This window comes from Pinus tabuliformis, chromosome 4_2 (assembly GCF_031772625.1).
Source record: "Pinus tabuliformis cultivar Carrire ecotype Pingquan chromosome 4_2, CPIR1, whole genome shotgun sequence".
Lineage (NCBI taxonomy): Eukaryota > Viridiplantae > Streptophyta > Pinopsida > Pinales > Pinaceae > Pinus > Pinus tabuliformis.
In genome coordinates, this window is record NC_142304.1 from 302,137,969 (window position 1) to 302,158,558 (window position 20,590).

The 20,590-nt window shown below is 36.6% G+C and overlaps 1 protein-coding gene across 1 annotated transcript in view; it reads right to left on the reverse strand.

The window, feature by feature from the left end:
* Positions 1-20,590, reverse strand: part of LOC149169187 (peptidyl-prolyl cis-trans isomerase FKBP53-like) — an 89,118-nt gene that overhangs the window by 64,827 nt on the left and 3,701 nt on the right. The gene's annotated exons all lie outside the window — the stretch shown is intronic.

Below are 20,590 nucleotides of genomic sequence, written 5' to 3' on the forward strand. Positions count from 1 at the left end.
ATGTAATTCGAGTTTGCATGGGCCAGCATCAATTTTTTTCAAATTTATCATCTTGCAACAAAAAGGTTAAGTTAGACTCAAGTTCAAACATAATTAAAGCATAATGATGTATTATCTAAGAAAAAAAATTAAAAATAAGAAGAAGACATGAAGAACTGATCAAGTAAGACTCAAGTTCAAAATCATTAAAGCATAATGATGGATTTAACTAAGAAAAAAATAAAAATAAATAAAATACATAGCCCATATTGAGAACTGATAAACATATGACTCTCTGTCAGGCTGTGGTCTAGGCTCAAATTGTAGCAGGCATGCTGCACCCCTACATGGGGTTTTGCTACATGTGGCTAATGGTTGTATTGAATATTCTTGTAGTAGCATTCAGACAGATTATTGTGATGCCACTGGGAAGGTGATTCAGACAGATTATTGTGATGCCACTGGGGAGGTGCCAGCAAACCCTAATCTTTACTCAAGTGTATGAGGATGGGTTGAAGTTCTTTCAGTGTTTATCAACTGTCAAAAGATGTGTTTCCCTTTTTGTCTCATTTAAAAGGAAAAGTGATAAACATATGACTAAGCACATTGTATATTCATTATACGTAACCATGCCACTCTATGTAAAAGTTCAAACTGAACACAATGCCTTGCAATGGCTCCTTGTTGGTTAGGGCCATTGCAACAACCCTTTACTTGCTAACTATCATAAGTAACCCATGCAGAATCCTTAATTGATTATCCTGACATAAACTAATGCTAAAAATAATCTGCACACAACCTTTCTTAGTCACCAACCCATGATATATCAAAATTGGATACAAATTGAATACATGTTATTGTCTTCATAATGAAATCCATTGCCAGCTTTGCTCCTCACTTATAATTCATGAAAATGGTGACATTCAAAGCTTTAAAATTTTCGTTCATTGAGATTTTCATTCAAAGGAAACGTACAGTCTTATCATAGATTTGAAACTCAGTGCAAAGTGTCCAGTAATTTGCACATCCCACAACAAACACAATGGTATAATAAACTATCTAATATATATAACTTGATACAAACCAATATGGACCACTTATCTCGGTTATGACATAGTGCTACACTTCATCAAGAACTTTGCAAACTTGCTTTTGCTATGTGATCAAAGTTTCATTATTGATATGGCTAATACTAGTACAAAATAAAAAAAGACAATGATAACAAATCTAACCACACGGAACCTACCATGCAAATAATATTAAAAAGAATTCCCATTGCAGGTTTGCATTAAAAGGCATTTTTCCTAATAAGTACATGAAACCAATACAAAGAAGTGCACATAAAAATAGCTGTCAAAACTCAATGAACCCATATTCAATCAATTCAACTCACAAATACTTACTCAATGACTCAAATGAAGCATATATATCCTTCTAAGTTCTGATATTCATGGAGATATAAATGCTCTCGAGCTGTATTTTATACTTTCATCATATTCAAACATTATATCCAAGGGGTGGGGAAGGGAGGAGAACAGAAAGATCGTGTGTGCAGAAGAAGATTAGGACAAAGCCCATAGTTTGCCCCAACCCTCTTTTATTGTCCAAGGCTTTAGAATTCAATAGTGGACATGACCTTTAAAACCTTTTAGAGCCACTTCAAGCACAAGCAAAAAGGCATTTTTATTCCACTCCTATATGAGAAAAATAAAATAATAATATCTATACAGTAGTAAGACCATTGATGGATGGAAGAACCTCGAGAATTGAGGCCTATGGCTACAAAAAACCTTAAACCATAAAATTTGGACTAAAATGACCTTCAATTAGTTACCAGACACCATGACCACCAAAAGACCAAATTCAAATATCATAGATATTTTCCTTTTGGAAATATGTCACAACCTTTTAAAACTATTGAGGATACATCACTCAAATTGACCTAAAGCTTAAAATCAATAAACCATGATGACACTAGGACTAAAACCTTGATAAAACCAAGTTGGGCTTCATGAAACTTATAATAATAATTTAATTAAAAAAATCCCAAGCCATGGTTTGTTCTTATGTTCAAGACTTAATAATATTTTTCGCAAGGAAAACATCCTGGGGTAACCCAAAGGATCCTTCCCACAGTTGTGGAAGGCATCATAGTAAACCCATTAATGTAGACTATTGTGCCTTGCCAAGGGGATTCAAACCGAATACCTACAGCCATGAAACTAACCAAATGCCCAACAACATTGACACCAATCATTTGAGCTAGCCACTTGGCTTTCGAACTTAATAATATGATCAACATTAAGGCATTTCTTAATTGATATTAGAAACTAATTTTATAAAATCGTTTCCATGTGATCAATGCCAAACCTACATCAAAACCTCTATCAAGCAGAAAAATCAAAAAGACGCCCTTCATTTTTACCACCAATACCACATTCTCAAACACTGACTCAATCATTGATCCTAAGGAACTAGAACTCTTTTCGTAATCCTTTCACACTTTGCAATGTCCCCATTTGATGCAATTAGGATGTATTTCTAGGATGTGTGACAGCCAAGTCACAGGAGCGAGATTACACCATCAATGGGCCCAAAGGGTTTTTGGTGGAGTTTTATGGGGTCCAACGATGTTCGCTCATTATATCTCATCATCAAGGTCAGTATCGCACAATTCGTTCTTGGTTTCGTTGCATTCCAATGAATCCCGTAAAATGGGGTTAGTATCAACGTATTTTAATTAAATACGCTTAAGGTGTCCTTTGGGGAGGATTATTTGGAGAAACATCTTAGTGTAATAGCTCATCGGAACTGGAATGAAGAGATCTACAGGATGGGATAGTGAAAAGTGACTTCTAGTGGCTAAAGGAAGTATGGTGGCCGATTAACCATTTCCTAAGATTAAAAGTGACTTTAATTAGTCATTTAATTAAATAAAAGAAGAGAAAAGTGCTTGATTGGAGAAAAGGTCAAAAAGGGGATAAGTGACTTGAATAAAATAAATTAAAAAGTCACCTAAATTAAGAAAAAAGAGAAAAAATTCTAGAGTGAGAATAAAATAAAGTACTTCTAGAAGGCCAGAGAGAAATCTATCAAGCCTTTAAAAGGAGGAGAAGCAAGTCATTTGGGGATACCTTGGATTGGTTGTATTTTCTTTTGGAGAGTTTCTCGAACTTGGGTTTCAAGATCAGAAAGCCACAAGACAAAAACCATTGGGTTTCCTTGTGTGAGTTGGATGAAACCCCAACACACTGTTGAGGAGATTTCATTCATAAATCTCATAGAGCTTCAGCAGCATCAGTTGGAGAGCAGATCTGGAGTAGATCTGTGGATTGGGGTGGGGATCATCTAGATCTCTAGTGTGGGCTACATTTCCAATCACCTGAGGAGCTATTATCAGCCATCTTCTATTGTAACATGTTCTCATAGCCTTATTGCATATTAATAAAAATAAGGCTAAATCTAGTCGAGTTTGAGGCTATTTATCTTATGTATTTTGTGTTGAAGTATTTATGGATTATTTTGTATCGATATTTTTGTGTTATTTCTGTTAAGAATTAGTGGCAAAAAATTTTGAAGAAATTTTCTAGGAAATCCTAATTAAAAAATTGAAGGGATATTATAATGTTACGAAGTTCTTTAAATTTTATCTATTTCCAAGATCTTTGTAATGATCTAATGCATTTGTCATGAATCAAATTCAATTGACGAGGATTTTAGTCAATGATCTTGAAGATTAAGGATAAGTTTTGGTTATCAAATAATATTTATTCCAAAAATATTACAACTTATCATTCGATGTAAGTGCTTTAACTTATTTTGACACTATTAAAAAGTTACAATAATTTTTATTTTAAATGATTTTAATTTCATTAAAATATTTCATCAAATTTTTTATTTTTTTTAATTTTAGCTTTAAAATTAAAATTGTTGTTTTAACTCAACCATTAAATTTCTGGCAAGTTTTAATGGCGGAGATTCACACCAACCAAATCAACAGTTTTCATTTCATTTCGGACCCCCAAAGGTCATCTGAGCTTTAACAGTTGGGGGGGGGGGTGGTTTCCAAAGTCTTGTTTTGATAAAAACAACTTACGAGTACGTGGCATATTCCTATGGATTTCGGTCCCTCTAGGTCGAAAACTGCTTACCATTACGGACCCCCTTCGAAATCAACTTATGGTTTCAATACAACAGGATGTTTGACAGTGTGAATCAATATGCGAGTTGGGGTTTGAATTTGACCAAGGTTCTTTGTTTTCCTCTCTTCCAGATGTGCCATTTTCTTCAGCTTTTGACAAATCTAACGCCCTGACCAAATCCAAGCTCTGACTCTTAAAGCTTGAAAGGATTAAATATTATCTTCCTGACATAAAAACAAGGAGACGCATATTCTAGATACATACAGCAAGGATGACACTTGCAAAGGATGTTAGACAAACCAACTTATCTTTCTAAGCTTGGTGATTTTCACCAGACACAGATATTTGCTAAGATTGAGACCATAGAGGGTTTAAGACACTTCGATGAGATTTTGCAAGAAGCAAATGGTATCATTTTTCTCGTGGAAATTTGGGCATGTGCACATTGACAGAAATGGATTTATTGGGTCTTTCACTCCTACCTGGCTGCCTAGATCTTTGTTATGCTTGTCATCCCCATCATCTTATTCTAATTCCCCAACTCCATTCCAACTTCCAATCCTTAGTCTTGTAGATAAATATTCACTGATATATGTGCTAAGAATGTATGTTGTCCATTCAATCTTTGTCATCTGTGTTGGGTTGTTGGGTGGGTTGCTTCATTTCATTCAAAATTTCATCACACATTTTCAAACCTTTGTTTCTGCTTCCCACAGGCCTATTTTGACCATGAATTTTTGAATAAGTGTTGCTTTGCTTTCTTCCACTGGACAATAAGTCAACCCTACTTTCAAAATGTGAGTTCTGTCAAGTCACTATGGTTAATATGTTTCTCCAAACTTGGGGTTCTAATTTGAACCCTTCCTGCTTTTAAAATCTCCTCCTTAATCTGGCTACACTATTGAGATTATGGTGTAAGAAGCAAATGTTTAGGTTGTTTTTAGGTGCAATTCCGTTATCATGGTCTCCAGACATCAATGACTTGAAGGCTCCTTCCTTTCTGTGGAAGCATTTTCAGGTATGGACAACTTGGACTTTGAGTTAATGCAAGCAATTAGGCTTATCTCCATGATTGGATACAAGGATAAGGCATTCATTTATTGAACTGTTAATGAAGAAGAGTTATGAGCTTTGGGTTTACGTAGATAAGATGTCATCCATAAAGTTATACCCACAACGATCTATGGGATCTTGTAGAGTTTTGTAGATGTTCTATGCTAAGATCAATTTCACTTTTCTCACAGCAATCATACAAGTAGATAAGCAAAATGCAGATAGAACATATAAGCAGATCTTACAGAAGACAAATCAGAAACAAGAAAAATGTATGTGTTTGTTTCGGCGGTCAACAGGATGCTTCAACCAGCAAAGTCTCCTTTGGTCAGCCAGCCCAGCATGTGTCACAACAACCCTCCAACCAGTAGATGAGTCAACCCAAGTCAGTTCTACAAAAGTTAACGTTGTCCTGAAAAGTCAACGCAGGGGCAGCAAGCTAAAAGTCAACGCATCAGCAAAACGGTCAACCCTTTGACCTCGATTTTTGTGCCAGGTAGTATGGCCTTCAAAAATCGAACCTCCCACAAGTTTTCAGCTTGTTTGGACCAAGCGTTGACCAAAGTCAACGCTGGTCAAACTTCTGCGAAACCCTAACAGCAGAAACCCTAGCAGTAGAAAAATCCTCTTCGTCCTTCCCACGTGTGGCTGAAATTCGTCCTCCAGGTAGCTCGTACTTTTAGGATGAGAGAGGAAGATGTGAGTTGTGTTGTAATCAAATTCTCTTCAACTTTTCCTGTATATATATATCCATCAATGAGGGTGTGTGACACATCTGTTGGGCATGTGAGCCTACATTACAAAACTGGCTGACCTTTGCACATATAATTTATTAAGAATAATAAATTCAAAATATAAGTTCTGCTCATCGGATTAAGACTATTTTTATATGGATTTTACACCTCTCAGAAAGAGGAATCCAACAAAAATATTAGCCTCTTAATCTGAGCATCAGAACATGGAGTTTGGACCTAGTTGTCCAAATTTAACAGATCTCCATCTTCAACCTCTTTATTTCAAAGCATCGTGATCAGGTGCCAAAAGTCGTCTTGATAACACCAACACCAATTTGAAAAGGGGATTTGATGGTTAAGCACCACTTTTTATCTGTTAATTTTAGGTATGTTCTATGCTTAGAGCAATTTATTTCATTTTTCACAGTTAGCTCAATATCTTTTCCAGATTAGCAATCACATTAGCATTAAAGTAAACTGCAGATAGAACATAAACATAAATCGCAGAAGACAAGCCAAGACAAGAGGACACAAGATGTGGCGCTAGCCAGGGACAAACCCCAATGTGGGGAAACCCTTGATCAATTCTTCTTTTATGTTCTTCAATAGTCCAACAGATAGAGAGAGATATAGATAGTACATTAACAACAGAAGTCAACACTTTGACTTTCTATATCTACATGAGATCAGTTGAAGACATGCTGCTTCAACTGATTCTCCAAGGTGACTACTTCACCTATCATAGTGTTGCATCTCGTCACTGTGCTGCACCTAGTCACTGAGCTGCTCCCATCACTGATTTGCTCCCATCACCATGCTGCAACTCATCATCATGCTACACCTCACTATCATGTTATACTTCATCGTCTCAGTGTTGCACCCAAATATCACTGAGCTATTCTCAACTTCATTGATGTCACCTACATCATGTTAGTCCTTGAAACAATCAACAACTTAAAGATCAAGAGAGGTTCCAGCACTGCCACTGATTAGTTCAGCCCTTAAAGTTTTATGCTGCTGGCTATGGCCTACGGCCTAGCTCAACAGCAAGATAGGTTTACACATAGCACCCAAATATTACTGCCTTTGAACAGCAATGTGTCTTCCAATCTTACCCAGAGAGATCATCTTAGACAGAATTGTTTGACCTTCTCTTTGAAGCTGCACCAGACCTTAGATCAGCCTTATTAAGCACAGTCAAATCCCACGTTGTCTAGGCTCCTTCTTGTTGTAAATTACAGGTCTTTATTTTGTTGTGGCTAGGTCTCTATAGACTGTGGATCAGTCCTCTGGGCTATGGATCTGGCCTCTCTTTGCGATGTTTAGGCCTCCTTTGAATGCGGTCAAATTTCCCCACGATTGCAGCTAGATTTACCATTGATAGGGCTCTCCTTTAACTGCAGTTATCTTCTCCTTTACAACTGATTAGTGACCTTTAGATGACTGCGTCTTACTCTCCTCTAGGACTGAGTATAGGAGCCTTCTAGGACAGTGGATTGTAGCTCTCCTTAAACAGCATATGAGAATCTAATTACTGCATAATTAAGGACCTTCATGGACTGTGTATTGAGCCTCCCTTTAACTGTGACTTAGGGCATCTTATCGCTGCGTTTCGAACCTCCTTTCTCTGTGGAATTAAGTCTCTTCTAGACTGCGTATAAGTGCCTCCTCTTGCTGCGTAAAAATCCTCATTGACTAAGACCTAGAGCACCTTTAAATGCTACGACCAGGGCACCCTTAAATGTTGTGGATAGAAGTCTCCTCTAGCTGCATATAGAACCCTCCTTACTGTGGCTAGGGCATCATCCTTACTGCGGCTAGGGCATCATCTTTACTGCGGCCAACGTATACTCATAGTATCCCTCCTCCACCAAAACCCAAAGACATGTGGAGAGGAGGAGATCACAAGAAGAGTGTGTGTCTAAATGACTTGATGACCTTTTCTTTTTATAGTAAAATGTTGAGGTTGAATAGACATGACTGTTGGGCTTCTGAGCCTACATAAGTTGCTCGCTGACTTTGATAATTTTTCCATAATCAAAATAAATTCATATCTCCATAAATACTTATCGAAACCGGATGATCTTTAGATAAATCCTACACCTCTCGATGAGACGAATCTAGGAAAAATATCAGTAGTCACAAATAAGGTGATCCACATGGAGTTTGGCCCTAGTTACCAATTTTAAGATTATCAAAGAAAGAAATTTTACTGTGCACTTCATTTAAAATTTCGCAATGTTTATAGACAGTGAATTTCGGGTTCCATTTCTGGGCAATTAAAGTCAAATCTAAAAAATCCAAAACGTGTGTTTTTTGCAGAATGATCCCAATTGGGTTTCACGCAAGAATTTTTGCGAAAATTGTGAGCAAATAGAGAGATTTTGCTAGTTTCCTGTAGAGTATATGTTCAATGTCGTTTTCTGCAAAACAAAGCATGAAAGTTTTACTTCTGACCAAAGTGCTCTAGTGAGCCAAATGAGACAGACTGGAGGTCCCTCTATTAACCAAGCTTATGGTGTTCTTAAGCTGGGTATAACCAGTAACAATCTGAACTTAGTCATGAACTCTAAAGGAAATAATTTTCATTCTTTTCCTCTTGATTCTAAGGCCAGTACATCTATTTGTTCTATCTTATTTGGTTTGGGAATTGATATTGGTCATGGCCAAGCATCCAGTCCCAATCCTATTGATCATATTTTCCAGTTTCACAAGGCAATTTGCAAGGATATTGAATACTTGGATGTTGAGTCAGTTAGGTTTACTGATTGTGATGAGGCCTTCCTACAACAATTTAGTGGACGCTTTTGTCTTTTGTTGGGCTTGTATCGTGCTCACAGCAATGCTGAAGATGAGATAGTATTTCCAGCCCTAAAGGCCAAAGAGGCTATTCACAATGGGAGTCACTCATATGTCATAGATCACCAGCAGGAGGAGAAGCTTGTCAAAGATGTTTCTATTGTTCTTTCTGAAGCTTTCACAGCTGCATGGGAATGTGACTGGTAACACTCTCCCTATGGCCTTGGATGTGAGAAATTATTTATCTGGAGATCAAATACAGGAGTATGAATTACTTTGTACAAAGTTGCAATGCATGTGCAAATCAATCCGAGTAGCATTAGATCAACATGTGTACCGTGAAGAGCTTGAGTTGTGGCCATTATTTGATAGCCATTTTTCTATAAAGGAACAACAAAAGATTATAGGTCAGATAATTGGTACTACAGGTACAAAAGTGCTTCAGACAATGTTGTCGTGGGTGACAACAACCCTTACCCAAGAGGAACAAAATACAATGTTGAATACTTTGCAACAGGCTACTCGAAATACAATGTTTGATGAATGGTTGAATGCATGGTGGAAAGAATGTCCAAAAGCTACCACCCAATCACAATTTGTGTTAGAGGACCAAACTGTGCCTCCTTCAGGTACAGCAAAGTCATTGCAGATTGTGGCAGATTACCTATCTAAGATTGACCACAATACATCTAATTCAAGTGTGGAGATGCTACCATTGTCAACTAGTTGGTGGTTTTACTGTGGGGGAATAAACCATACTCAAAGGTACATGTGATAATGGTGTTTCATTTGCTGAAGTTAGTACTACAAATTAGAGACTAAACTCTATTATCACTACTGGATTGAGTTCATTCTAGTACAGGGCAGCAAATCTCCTTTTCTACAAGTTGAAATATTAGTCCCTTAATTCTAATCATCAATGGCCATACTCCAACATCTTTATTAAATGTGTTAAAGTAAAATATGAACCTGTTATGAATGTTTATTCGTTACTAAGGAAAGGGGTGAACTTATCTTTTGAGAAAGGAGACAAGTGGAAAAACATTCCAAATTCAATTCCAAGGAATTTGACTCAAGCAGTTCAACAAACAAAGGCAGAATATTAGCACTAGTGAACCAATTCCAAATTTCAAGGCAAGATACTTGCAAGCAATTCAAAGTTTCCAACAGATAAATTAGAGAGATTGTTTTATTTTTAGTATACTATTCAAGATTTTATTCCATAATTATTGTAACAGTTAGGAGAGATCTTGTCTATATATATTATTTCATTTGTAATAAACAAGGTTGGCTTTTGATGCCAAGGCTCTTGACTTTGTAATAGCTTCTATTATAGGATTTCTAATGAAAGCTTTCTAACTCCAGTTTATGACATAATTTGTGTTTCTAGTATGTCTTTCTAGTGTTTCCATAACTTGTTTTCTACACATGTTCAAAGTATTATAGAAGATCTGGGTAAGAATAGATTGAGTTTCAATCTCTCTGAAATCCCCTGCAAATTAATAATCGTTTAAAGAGATTAGTATATTGGATTGTCTGTCTGAGTTAGCTCTTCTTTGAACTGATTATTGTTTGTCCTTCTATCTTCTCCTGAATATGTTTTGTTGGGCTGTAGAAATCTTCTACACGCATCCAAATTTCCCTAGTTGTTAAGTAGTTAGGCTGACTACTCAATTATTAGGAATCTCCTTACATTCTTCTATCATAATCCTTGAAAAGCTAAGTCATTCTGTCAGGCTGGAAGCTGACACTTTGAGAAGGGACCCTGTGAGAGAGGCCTTTAATCATGAATAGGGATTGTCATTGATCGCCAACCACCCCCAATTAAAACCATAAATCTGGCCATTGTGCTTCAAAGGCTGTTGTTCAGTGACAGGTGAATAGCGTTAAACAAAGCCTCGTAACAACTAAGGGAGCCCACTCTGGTTCAAGGGCCAGCTTGAACCTAAAGGATGGTTGAGTTGCTTTCCTGGCATAGCTTTTGCAGCCAAGGACTGCCTACGGGAAACTTGTACAACAGTAAGCATCTTATAAAATTCAATTGAGAGATCAATACACAAAGATTGCAAATAATATTTGATTTATTAAGTGATCAAGTTACAAAGTTGAATTCATTTGGAATTACTCATTCTAAATTAAAAAAATTAAAAAGGGACCCACCAAGAAGATTATAAAAGGAGGAAGAGAGCTCATTTTGAAGGTTATTGCAGTGCTCAAGAACTCAAAGGAGTTCATTTGGAGGGTTTCCAGGAACATCTTCCATCCAGTTTCAGTAGAAGAAATTGCTACCCTAACTGACTGCAAATTTCAGTGAAAGAAATTGCCACTCTAGTTCGGTACATCGCTGGACCAAATTATCATTTCCTTGTTGGAGTACAAAGACCAAATTTTATTGCAGGGATAATCTTTTACATGGAGGCTGAGTTTTGTGTGTGAGGGCCGAGCTGTCTTCATGCCGGTGGGCAGAGCTACCAAAAGGGGTCGATTTCCTTGTCTGAAGGCCAAAATTCCAAGCTCAAAGAGGCTGAATTGTAGAATTTCCCAGGAGGGACAAGCAGCACATTTTGAGGGCCAAGCTAGTGATTCCAGGGGCGGAGTTTCTTGTTCTTCTCCAGGCCGAGTTTATCATTGCCAACCAATTTTGTGGGCCGAGTGTGTTTGTAGTGTAATGGAGTCCTTCCCCTCAATTCTCTGGGCCGAAATTGTTGTGTATTCAGACTCCAGAGGGGCCCAAATCCTTTTGAAGAGGGCTGAAATCATCAGTTCTGGGGGCCGAGTTTGCAGAGGGGTTTCACTTCCAGGTGGCCCATTTTGTTGGGGGCAGATTTCTTGAGAAGGGTCCAGCCCATTTCCAGAATTTTGGTTGCAGAGGTTAGGCATCATTTTCAGAAATTTAAAGAGGCCAAATGGGTGGAGATGAATCAATTTCCAGGGGACCGAATTGATGAGTAGCTACAGGAGGGCAGAATTAACATCTATAGCAGCTGATCAATTTTCCAGCTTGAGGAGGACATGATTACTTGGAGGTGGTACAGCTGGAAGTGTCATCTCAGATTTTATACCCAGCTGATATATTTTCCAGCTTAAGGAGGACGAGTTACATTTGGAGGAGGGATAGCTGAAAATACCAACTTCGGCAATTTAAACCCAGGTTCCTCACTCAGACTTTTGGAAAGAAACCATTTTCAATAATGAAATGAAATTGATGTTAGTGGATGGAATTTCTTTGCATAGTGCTTGCTATATGTTTGTTAAAATTCCTGAATGTGACTGCTGAAACAAATTTCCTGAGTATATTATAAGTATGCATGCAAACTATTTGTAGAAAGTCTGCTACAGGGAAGTTTGGAATTTTTGGAGGAGGAATTTAGTTCAGATTTTTGGTGTTAGTACATTACACCAATACTCCCTCTTCCATCATGATTCCTCCCCCCAAGTGTCCTCATCCAAGGTGCTCCTCCTCTAGTTGTGTGCCACATGTCCTCTTGTGCCCAACACTCCTCATCATGTGTGCCCAAGTATACAACGAACCTCCATGAGGCACACTACTCAATCCAAGTATCCTCAAACCCCCAAGTCAAGTATTTAACCTCCAAGATGTGTGTCACATGGTTCCATGCTCTTAGGGCTAGGTGCCCTCCTCCAAATGCCTAATGTTCATCTTCCTAGATAGGTACCTCTCCTAACAAAACAATTGCCTCACCATTGTGCGCCCTCGATGGCTTAGTCATCATCCCATGTAGGATAACAACCTCCTATATAAGTGTGCTATGCTAGCACTCTATCTAAGGTAAAGCACCCACTCATATTGAGCATTGTACATGTGGCATTGATCAACAAAAGGTTCACATGTCAAGTTCAAAGATCACAAACTCAATGATCATGTAGATAATATCTTGAAACAATCGATTGTTGTGCCAACATTATTAGAGATCCATTTCCTTCTAGAATTTGGGTATTCAACATGGAGCATCACCCATAATTCATGCTACCTAATTCAATTATCTTTCACATAAATATGTCAAAATCCCTAATAAAATATGCTCATTTGATGGTTACACTTTACCTCTTTGAATGTTTCTTTAATTTTGAATCATGTTGACCTAACTTGATCTTCAACTAAGTTACATGTGGTAGTATTTTCCCATGGTCCAATACAAAGCCCACAAAGTCAAGTCAAATCATTCTTTGCACATATTGATGGCATACATATATATATGATTTGATTGTTATTGCCTTCCTATAGGCCTCATCTAGTGTTCAAACATCACATCATTAAGAATTTGAAGTTCAATGAGATTTTAAAGGAAGCCTTCACAATAGTAACAAATTGCTTGGAAAAGAAATTCTTATCCTAATTTGTTGAAACTCTTGCTAACAGATAATAGGCAAACTATCTTGTTGTCCCACAATTTGTAAAACTATCCTACCATGTAAGTATTACTTCAATCATTTTAAACATGGTTCCCATTGCCATCACTAATTATAGAGATGATTGACATTTAGATATATAATGAACGTAGGGATTTCTAACTCACAAATCAACCTTAAAGAAACTTGTTACAGACAAGGTGACTATAAATGTTGCTATTGTAAAAGAATTCAAGCTCAAACTAGTCAAAAAAAGTCTCATAGTATCTATGAAACACTTTCCATATTTTCACATACTAGTAAACCAAGCTTTTGCTTTAGAAAAGACATTTTATCTTCAACTTTCTTTCATACCCAACTAAATAAAATCCTCTATAATTTGTTGAAACTTTTGGTAACTACAAATCAACAAACAACTCATTGTCTTTGACATTCCCAAATATGCTCTTAACACATACATTGTTACGACCCCGGGGGGGCATATATGGGGTTAAATGTATATGATATGACCCCAAGAAAGGGCATATACAAGGTTAAATGTGCATGTAATGTGTAAGTGTATATCTATTATCTAATAGGGTGGGGTTAATAATGAAGGGGCCACATGGGCAACATGTGAATAGGTATATATAGAAATCATATGGCCATTATTGAGGCCATGTGATTTGGATGTATGAATGTATTTGGGTATCTGGAGGAGGTTATCTTATCCTTTAAGGAGTTATTGTGTAACTAATCGCTTTTATCTATATTGGAGTTGTGTTCCATGCTCATATTTGTGTACATAGTGTGTACTTCTAGATTTCATTTAATTGAGTTCATAACAATTGGTATCAGAGCTATGATCCTAGGGTTTTTCTCCTTCAATCAAGACTTCATGCCATTTTCGATATAACTTTTTCTAGGAAGCTTCAAACAACAAGATTTGGAGGCAATTAAGGAGAAATATCTTTGTACCTGTGGTCAAAATTGCAAGGTTTTATTTGTTATACTTTTGGAGATATACCCTGTGGAAGTTAGTGTTTGTAACAATATATGGATTTAGTTTCAAACAAATCATTTTGGAAGTTTCGTGATAATTTTGTTCCTCAAAAGCGTCGAACTGTAAAATTTTAAAGATATTGAGTAGAGTTATCAAGTTACTAGTGGTAAAAAATTCGAAATTTGGTTCGCTACAAGTTTGGAGATATACCCTATGGAGGTAAGGGTTAGTGACTAGTCCTGAAATCATCTTTTAAACGAGCTATATTCGTAGGCTTGTTGTAACATTTTTCATAGAGAAGTTTCAGACTATAAAATTTTCAAGAATCTAAGGAGACATACTAAAGTAATCTTAGGTAGAAATTTCATAAGCATATTTGAAAAATTGGATATGTGGCATGTTGCACAAGCTCATTCTTGGGAAGAGGTTAAAAATCAACATAGTTTTGGGAAAGTTAATAGGACTTTCATTGGGCACATCAATTTTTGGTCATACTTGTGGAATTGCAGAGAAGACATATCAAAGTACTACAAAAAGAAATTCCTGACTTAGAAGGGCCAAAATTGCAAAGATGGACTAGAAGAAAGTCTAGCCAAAAAGATAAACTCCAAAACAAGATTTTAAAAGATATGTTAACCTCAAATTATCATTACTTTTGATTGGAATGTCAAATTAAAATGATTCAAAAGTTGTTGGAAAGAGAAAACATAGAAAAATGTACATAGAAAATGATCATAATTATTTGAGATCATTATTGTGAATATATGTTATGTAAAAAATCAGTTAGTATTTAAATTTAGGTTTATTATTTAATTTTAGGTTAAATTAGATGAAAGGGCACGATCATGAGATCATGCCCCTTCCCCAAAGGGTGCCCATGGCAGTATATAAGCCAGGAAACCCCATTGTAAACATCATCATCTGTAATTCATCATTTTAATAAAATATTTATATATCTATTTCTGCATGTCAGAAGTTTTTGTTTCATCTGGTATCGGAGCATCGATCCTGCCGCCTGCAACATTGTTCAACCACCATTATCTTCATTCCTCCACACTCACCATTCTTCCAACTGTCTTTTATCGTTTACATTTGGCATACCTTTCCAACGCAGTTGTTTTTTTTCATGTTCCGCTACCGCTGCAAACCATAATATGCGTTGTCCCAATCCCGCTCCCTGTTCTGCCATCCGCTATCCGTCGCATCTGCAAAGTATTTGATCCAAATCTGCGTTTTTTCCAATGGGTAAGCTATTGTTCTTCGATTGGTAGGCTGAAATTTGCCTGAGTTCTGCGGTGAAATTTGCCTGAGTTTTGCGGTAATATCTGCTGGAAGCATTGGTCGTGACGTTTTGGGGTGAACATAACTGTCCATAGGATATATATAATATAATTATATGTATAAGTTATATATAATATATATTTTATAATTTAATTAAAAAAAAATTAATAATATTTTTTGATTATTAAAAAAAGAAAAAAAAAAATTATTATTTACGCTGGCAGATAAATACACGCCCCCGCAAACCCGCTCGATGTCGACAATGACGATGGCAAATTTTCAAAAAAAAATGTTGGATGCGGAACATAAGATAAATAACAACCACGACGAGGTCAATAAAAGATTAAGTGAATTCCAGATCGAGCTTGGGGAGCAAGCTGACAAAATCAAAAATCTTCACGATATACAACAAGTCGAATAGAAACAAAGATGGAAAATCAACATGTCCAAACAAAAGTACACATCAGAGATGTCGTAACAATGCTGAAACTTTTGTGTAAAAAGATGAATTGTACACCTGAACAACTACTAAAAGAAAATGAAGAGAACCAAGAACACATCTCATCAGATTCAACAAAGTCCACTGACTCTCATAAAAAAGTTGAATCCCCAAGGAAATCAGCAACACCCCACCAAGAAGTGAGTAACACAGCTTTTACAAACAAGCAACTCTGGGATAACTTTACCAATCAACACCCTTTTTTCGCTCAACCATTAGCAACATACTAGCGAAGGGCACAAAAGTCGAGATGCCTAAATTCGATGGAAACAAAAAAAACAATGTTGCATGGATAAATAAAGCAAAAGAATACTTTGAGATATATGACATCAATGACGATGACGAAAAGCTCAAGCATGCATCCATGAAAATGGAGGGAGAAGCATATAATTGGTATATGTGGTGGAAAAAGACAACACACTTCATTAGCTGGATGAAATTTAAAGATGCATTCTTTAAAAGATTCCAAGGTGTAAAGAAAGAAGAGTTCTTTTCAAAACTCATCAAATTACAACAAAAAGGAAGTGTGGACGAATACACTCAAGAATGGGACACCTTAGTAACACGAGTACCTGGGTTATCAGAATCTTGTCTAATTCAGTCATACATCTCGAGACTCAAAACCCATTTACAAGTAGAACTTGAGATGCATGACATTTCATCAATAGAAGTAGCAAGACGAAAAGCAAAAACAGCCGAAAAGAAATTCGAACAAATATTTTGGTCAAAATTCGAAAAAACATATTCAAGACGAAGAACACCTCAGTATGCGGACGCAAAAAATACAAGATATGTTCCACCACATCGTCGTGAAGATGAAAAATCTAATGTGAAAACGCAAAGGATAAAGGAGGGTAAATGCAAGTGCTGTGGTGAAAAGTGGGACCCCAAGCATAGGTGTGCTAAAGGAAAAAAACCAAAGAACCTATATAATTGTGAAGCAACCAATGATTCAAACAGTGAAGATTCTGACATTAAAGAAACAGAAGATGCCCCAGAATTCTCACTAGAATTAGATGACGAAAGTATTCCGCAAGTATCATTATCAACTATGACAGGTATATCACAACCTCAGACTTTAAATTTAAAAGGACACATAAAGAAGAACAACGAGGTGGTTCTCATTGACTCTGGTAGCACACACAATTTTTTGGATGCAACCGTGACAAAGAGACTCAATATTTTTTCATTTCCCTTACCAAACATGAAGGTGATGGTAGCTGACGGTAAGAAGATTGAAAAGGTGGGGAAATGCCATAAGGTTAAATTGCAGATTCAAGACTTCAGTTTAGAGTCTCCATTTTTCACAGTACCATTAGGAGGAGTAGATGTAGTCTTAGGTATCCAGTGGTTACGAACTTTAGGTACTTATGCCGCCAACCACCAAGTACAATTTATAAAATTCAAATGGGGAGGTCAAAAGTACAAATTACACAGATTCCAAGCACCCGAAAATCAAATTGTATCATCATCACAGATGATGAAGATGATTCGAAAGGGAGCACCCGCTTATGTAGTACAATGTCACCAATTAGAAATGTTATCTGCAAATATGACCAGTGAAGAGTCACCAGAGATACAAGATCTAATTTAGAAACATGAACAAGTATTTCAAGACCGACCTATGAAAAAACCATACCGATATCCACATCACCAAAAAACGGAAATTGAGAGATTAATCCAAGACCTTTTAGAGTGTGGGACCTTGATCATCTTGGAATATTTGATCAAGTGGAAGGACTTACCCGAAGAAGACGCCTTCTAGGAGAATGAATCATTCTTCAACAACATCCGTCGTTACTCATGCTTTGAGGACAAAGCATTCTTTCGAGAGGAAGGCAATGTTATGTAAAAAATTAGTTAGTATTTAAATTTAGGTTTATTATTTAATTTTAGGTTATATTAGATGAAAGGGCACAATCATAAGATCATGCCCCTTCCCCAAAGGGTGCCCATGGCAGTATATAAGCCAGGAAACCCCATTGTAAACATCATCATCTGTAATTCATCATTTTAATAAAATATTTATATATCTATTTCTGCGTGTCAGAAGTTTTTGTTTCAATATATAGAAGTTGTAAGCTGAGGGTTTTGGTTGGACCTCAATTAATAAGCAATGGCAATATCTAAATTCAATTGAGATAAAGATAAGGATGAAGTCAATCCCATGGAATGGTTGATAAAGAAAAAGAAATTACATTCAATCTATGTTTGGCAATTTTTACCTTGGAAGGTGAAGTTTCTAAATGGTGGAAAAGCCTTGATGAAGATACTAGATTAAACATCACATGGGAGGAATTGAAAGAATTGTTCTCTAAAAATGGGTCAAAGACTCGAAAATGGAAGTGATGCATAAATACAAGATGAGTTAAAAGAAGCTAAAGAAGAGATTAAGAAGAAAGGTGAAGAGCTATCTAAAATACAAAACCTTAATAAACCACTCATTAAGGAGATTAAACAATTAAAACGGGAAAAGAGTAGCAAGGGGAATTGGAAAAGGGACGATTCAAAGGAAGAATTCAAAAATAAAGATGAAAAAATATGTATATTACCAAACCTTAATAGAAAGGCTATTGGATGGCATCAAGAGATTAAAAGAAGAAAAGAAGCATTGTCAAATTCAAAAAGACACAAGGATTTTAGATAAACAAACTACCAAAAGACTTGAAGACGAAATTTGCAAAAAGATTGAAGAAGCCCTATACAAAGTCCACAAATGGGGTAAAACCAAAAATGCATATTCTGTAATTTGATAGAAGAGGTCACATTGCAACTTCAAAAGGAGAAAGAAGACAAGATTCAAGAAAGTCACCAAAAGATACTTGAAAAAGTTTAACTCCATCTAGAAGAAGTGTGTGACAAACATGATGGTATTATCTCCAAGGCTAGAGTAATCAAAAATCAGTTAAAGAGGATAGACGAAACCATTGTCTCTGAAAAGGAAACAGATAAAATGGGTATGCAAAGTGAATGAAATCCATTGAATGTGAAACCATATCGACATCCTCAATGCCAAGAAAGATTTCAACGAAGAGGAAGACAAATACATTGATATCCACATTATCAAAGAAGAATATCGAATATTCACCATTATTTATGGAAAAGAGCACAAAAATCATTATTCAACAAGATACTATCAAAGACCAACAACTACTGCAAATTGGAGAAGTCAAAACAACACTACATGGAGTGTCAAGGGAAAGGAAACTATGCAACAACCAACCATTCAGGATCAATATCGAAAAGAATTGAGTTTGGATGGATGGATCGTGATCAATGGCAAGAAGAATGTAGGAATATATGGAAATCCTATGATTTGGTTTCATCACATGTAACACCTTCATTGTAAATCTTTGAGTTTGGATGGATGAATAATCATCATTGGCAAGAAGAAAGCAAAAATATAAGGAAATCTTATTATTTGGTTTCATCACATGTAACACCCTTAATTGTAACGCATTGAAGACAAAGCTTTTTGAAGAAGGGTTATGACCCCAAAGGGGGCATTTATAAGGATATATGTATATGATATGAACACCCAAGGTGGGGCATATATGGGGTTAAAAGTGTTGAAGAATCTAGGGCATTTAGGTTATGATGAGATTCTTTTGACAAGGATAATTATTTGTGAACAACTTTTACTTTTCTTATTAGCACAATCTTCTCTTATTATTATTAGTGTATATTTTCTTTCATCATCAAATAGTTACCAAAACAAAAGAGACAAAAACACAAGATATTGGCTCTCAACTAGGACAAAACCTCTCTCTCCAAGAGAGGAAAACCCTTTTGCAGATTTCCCTTATTGAAGCTTTAATTGACGAATGCCAAACCCTAAACCCTTGACCAATAGATCCTCCCAACACAAGACACAGACTCTCTTTTGCAACTTTATTGTTGTCCTTGAATCAATGCCTCCTTTTGTACTGCTCCTCGATCTCTTCCTTCGCACTTCTTTCGACAACTAGTAGCACGATTATGGAAACCCTAGATCTCCTTGACAGCCTATTTCATAATGTATTCCTTCCTTCTTGTTCTCGTTTGGCAAGCTTCCTTTTGCTTGATGATTGAGATAGAGAATAAGACCTTCCTTGAGGGATATTTCTGAGTTGAGAGGCTAATTCTCCTTGCCTATTGCAAGTCTGATTTCTTCGCATGTGTGGTTGATATAGACTTGTTCTTGACCTTTTTTATTACTCCCTTTCTTTGCTTTAGGTTGGACCCACTTCACTTGAGATGGAGACTTATTTGGAGACTCTTTTCTACCCAAACAAAACTCTTCTTATGTTGTTGCACTTGCAGATTTGATATGACAGCAGACAGACCCTTTCTCCTTTGCACGTGTGGCAGATATTAGCCCCAAAACAACCCTCCCAAACCCGGTTTCTACTTCTCCTTCTTCATTGCCCTAGAAGCACCTTTATGCTCCTTTTTGCACACCTCTTTCTTGACTCTCTTCTTCGTTGATTTCATAGATCACTTGATGGTCTATTTGTGAGGTCGAACTACCCTATATATAGGAGTTTGTCCCTCCTATTTAGGCTGACTTGAGGTAGTGAGGCCGACATGTCCTTAAGTGCACCAAAAATTCATTTCTTTGAGCCGACTTTGAAGAGGAGACTTGTCTTTGCTTTGGAGGATCACCTTTGACATATTTCTTTGACTCTAGTACATAGATTTACATAGTGTAACATGCCCTCGTGGATCTTTAACAATTACATTGACTCTTTGACTTTCCTAGAAGCACTTA